Source organism: Octodon degus, unplaced genomic scaffold (assembly GCF_000260255.1).
Source record: "Octodon degus isolate 3935 unplaced genomic scaffold, OctDeg1.0 scaffold00023, whole genome shotgun sequence".
Lineage (NCBI taxonomy): Eukaryota > Metazoa > Chordata > Mammalia > Rodentia > Octodontidae > Octodon > Octodon degus.
Genome location: NW_004524599.1, coordinates 10,974,947 through 10,979,852, shown reverse-complemented (window position 1 = coordinate 10,979,852; position 4,906 = coordinate 10,974,947).

The following is a 4,906-nucleotide window of genomic DNA, read 5'->3' as shown; positions in this document are numbered from 1 at the left end:
TTAATACGAGGCCATTAAGTGGCCCCTAATCCAGTGTGACTGGTGTTCTCACAGGAAGAAGAGATCAGGAGAGAGACAAGGATGGAGGATGGTGAGAAGACACAGGGTGAAGACAGTCACCTGCGACCCAAGGAGAGAAGCCCAAGAGACACGCGCTGCCCTTCCCCAAGTCATGAGCTTGCACTCATCCAAAGTATGAGAAAACAAAGTTCCCGTGCTTGAGTCCCACGTCTGTGGTGCTTGGCTACGACAACCTAGCGGAGCAAAACCCGCCTTTCCTTCCCTGCATCCACGACATGGAATCTCAGAAGCTACTGCCACTCTGGAAGGAGACACTGACCCTGGGAATGGATGAATGCTGATTGCACAACCTCTGCCGGTTGCGCCATGGTCCCGGGAAGGAGAAACCCTTTGCTTGCCATCAGGGTGAACCTCGTTTTCTATTTACCTCTCTGCCCTCTCTGTAACACCAAAGCCAGCGAGTCCGGTGAGCAAGAGAGAAAGCACAGAGGTGCTAAGCGAGCGCCCCAGTGTCCCGCAGTCTGTGAAGGAGATAAGGTTAGGTAGGAGACAAACCAAGTCGCAGGGCCTTGACCTGCCGCTCATTCAAGCACGATTTGTGTTTTCTTCTGTGACAGTCAGGGACTCAACAGTGATTCTTACTAAAAACTTGCAGCTCTTCACCTCAGCCTCCAGAAGCTCAGTAGGTAACTAGAAATAGAACAGTGCTTGACGTTCATCTTGTCAAACTCTGGGCCAAATTCTGAACCCTACACATAGATGTGTTAGTCACTGAAGGAGTGTCTGTGTAAAAGTTGACGGAATAGTTTATCAGTCCTAAATTTACCTAGCTTATCTCATCCTCCTTAGAGATAGAGGACACCAAGATAAGATTTCTGGACTCACAGGAACCTTAGATTATGAGCCCTTAGGAAGCCTAGTTCCATACCCCTCCCTGGAGCAACCCCTGAAAGACTCTAGCCACTGTCCTGACTGGCAGTCATCCGGCTCCCAGGAGAAGCAGAGCTGATGTGACTGAACACAAATAAATATAATCTTTTCAGGGAACACAATCATCCCTCAAGCCACTGAAGGTTCCTCTAGAGCTACAAAACTTGGACTGACATAAGGTCACCTGGACTGGGGTCCACCTTGGGTGACCCCTAAAGGCTGGCTTCCTGCTTTTGTGGGTGTCCATTCTACACCCTATATCAGAGCAGGTCCTGTGCAGTGGCTCAAGCTGGAGGCTCCCTTTCCACCCTTGCTTTCCTTGTTAGAGGACTGGCTTGATTTTTATTAGACCGATGCTGCCTTTATTTTCTATTTTAATTAAAAATTTTTTCTACAGATTTATGCTTTAATTTTCATTATTACTAAAGCAAGGATTCATGGTAGCTGGTGACAATGGGGAACACCCTAAAGGCACAGAACCCTCTGCCTGTGACTCTACAGGTGAGTGTCGCAGGCCTCCCAGGAGATACACTTTGTGCAGAAGTGATGAATGAAGTTATTGCTGTTACCACCAAGTACACTCTTGCTGTAAATACAGGAAGAATACAGGAAGCGAACTTGCTCTGGCTTCACAGTTCAAATCACTTTCAGCCATGTCTAATTCTTTCTTATCCACCTGCTTGACATCTCCTGAGGCTTATTTCCAAGACCAAGAACCCTTTGTGTTTTTCCCTGCCAAGTGACCATGTCTGATCATTGTTCATTTGTTGGGAAGCTTCATTAGACTTGGGATCCCTTCTCATAAAGACAACTCAGCCCTCTGGGTCTGGGCAGCAGGTATGGTTAAGTATCGCTGCCCCTCTTAGTCACTGGCTGGCAATGCACATGTTTTCTCAGCCCAGTGCAAGCTAAGAGGGGGTCGACGTGGTCCACAGTAGTCTTCCCCTGCGCTCCTGGGTCCCGATCCACACAAGAGCAGGACTTAGGACAAAAGCCTGGTCTTGATTGCTCCATGTCCTCTCAGCTCCCAGCTTTCTCCTGGCTCTCTTGAAGCGATGATGCTGCTTACATTACATTTTTTAAATATTACTCTTAAAAGGCAAGCCAATTAGCATATGCCTGGAGGATTTAGCCAGATCACAGCAAAATAGGTTTTGTTTTCACAGCTGTGTTCACACGTTTAAATGATGCCATTTCGAGGGAGATAGCATGATGTAATGTTGGTGACAGCACGATTGTCATCCAACTAAGGAGAGCAGTATTGTGATCTCAATGGAAAAGAAAAGTGCGGCTTTCATCTGTGAGCTTAGATCCCACTTATAGTCATCATCTCAACCTTTGAGCAGGGCTGGGACTGGAAATTACTACAAGCTGCTCGACACAGATGACATCATCCTGCCACCCACCACTGTCACAGGGTTGATGGCCCAGAAGATGGCATTCGCTAGAAGGAGCACAAGTCCAACAGAGTTGATGCGTCTTGGGTGTTGGAAAGGAAATGTTTTTGTAAAAGCCTGTTCTCTTCTCTGTTTTTCTCTTTTGCTTGCGCAACTACCAGCACACTAACATTGTGGCAGGACAAGGAACCATCACCCTCCTGTGGAGCCTCAACAAACAGCTCCCTCTGCACAGACTTGGGTGAGGTTTAGGACCCTGTCTTAGTAGATAGGGAGGCAGCAGGACGTTAGTGACAGCGACAGCATATTGCCATCCAACTAAAGAGAACAGTATTATGATCTCAGTGGAACAGTATATGTGACCTCTGGGGCTCCGGAGGCTGAGGTACGAAATGTCTGTGCTATTGTAATTTTACTCTGTATGAGACTTTCCTTGCTGCAGTGCTGCATCAGGGCCCTTCCTTTGCTCGCTGGAGCTGGTCTACATCACCTACTTATTGACATTGTCCAGGGTCGTAAAGACTGTGTTTTCTGTCTACTCATTCTGCAGCTGCTCTTGTGTGTTCAGGAATGCTGGTTGTATTTTTCTATGTTCAAATTGTCTTCCGGTAAAGTATACACACCTTCTTTATATGAGCTGGGGTTGCTACTATTGCAGCTCTGCAGCCTCCACCTGCAGGACTGGACCATGGCTTCCAGAGTCCTTGTGTTGGAAACGCCACCCTCAGTGCAAACAGTATTGGCAGATGGGCCCATGAGGTCATGAGGACTCAGCCCTGATGAATGGATTCAAGTTGTCATTATGTGTATTATGTTTCCATTAGCATTGCAAAATAGCGGAGATAAATAAAATGAAAAATACGAGAGTTTACTTTGGCTCACAGTTTAGGGGTTTCCGTTCCTGGTCACCCAGCCCCACTGCCCTGTGGTGAGGCAGCACCTCGTGGCAGGCAGCGCGTGGGGCAGCAAAGCTGCGTGCCTCAGAGAGCCCAGGGAGCAAAGAGGTAGATGCTTGAGAGCCCCTCCTCCCGAATCCTTTATGCTGGGACTCCACAAATGGGTGGCTCCATCCTGGAGGTCAGAGTCTCACAACCCAGTCACCTCCCCAAGGCTCCACCTCTGAGTACTGCTGCGCCAGAAACTGACACACGAGCTTCTGGGGGAACATTCAGCCCCAAACCCTAGTGCTGTGCGCGGGGCTTCCCGTAAAGTGCCTTCTGCCCCTTGCACACACCCTCCTGCCCTCCCGGTCCCTGCCATGGGATGAAGAGGTGGGAGCGTCTCCAGCAGAGGCCAGCACCACACCATGGACTTCCCAGTCCCCAGAACTGTGAGCCATGTGGACTTCTGTTTGTTGTGAATCACCTATCACAGGAATTCTGTTACAGTGACAGAAAATGGTTTAAGACACTGACATTCTAGACATGCGGAGAGTAAAATAAAAATCCCCCATGGGTTCTAAATTACATGCAGTCAGAGCTTGGGGCTGGACTGGATAGGGTTTGATATGAAAATTGGTTTTAGTCTCTCTCTCTCTCTCTCTCTCTCTCTCTCTCTCTCTCTCTCTCTCTCTCCATCCTCCCTCTCTCAAGCAACACCCTGTCTTTGTAAAGTCTCATCGGCAAAAGACACTCTCACCTCCATCTTCTCCTCTCAGTCCTTCCTTATTGTGTTCATGCAGATACAGAAGGAAACTGTGTAGCTTTTTATAAGTGGGGAAAAAAGAGTTAAAGATACCAAGATTCTTGCTGCCTGTGACAGTGGAAGAGACTCGAGCCCACATGTTCTGGCTCAGGGCATTCCTTACGTTTCTGCTGCAACAACCCAAGTTCCACCATGATGCCAGCTCCTAATGCTATGTCTAGGGCCAGGGAACGTGCGGCACAGATGGATGAGCTCTCACCTAAAAAGCTCCTGCTCAAGACCAAGGCTGGTGATCCAAGTTTCTAGGTAGGCCGAGGACACCCCTCTTCCCCCATCCTCCACCTCAGCGTAGCCCGGGGGCTTCACACATTCCGGAGGTGTTGGGCACCTCAACAATGCTCCTTGCTGTCTGCACAGTAGATCCTTAAGCAGAAGCTACATTTAGTGTAAAATTACCATTGCATCTTCATAAATATATGCAATATATCAAGTCTGGTTCTACAAAATCACCTTTCCCATATTTGTATCATGATGTTCAATCAAGAATAAGGATAACTTTACATATTGTCTATCTGCTTACCTTTCAATTGAATTCTAAGAATTGGTGTTCTCACTCTTTCTATAGATAGGCTTATTCTTCGGTGCTTTGCATTACAGGAACTCTTCCAGTCAGCGATATAGATACTTTTCCCATTCAGGACTGAAGTTTTCTAAGTACATCCAGCCCTCCCTGTTCATGAATTTTGTACCTTCAATTTCAAACAATTCTCAACCAAACATTTTGGAAAAAATACACGCATACTGAACTTGTCTAGGGTATGTCCTAAACAAGACAATATAACAACTATGTATATAATGCAATGTACAATATTAGGTATTATAAGCCATCTGGAAATTGTTTAAAGCACATAGGA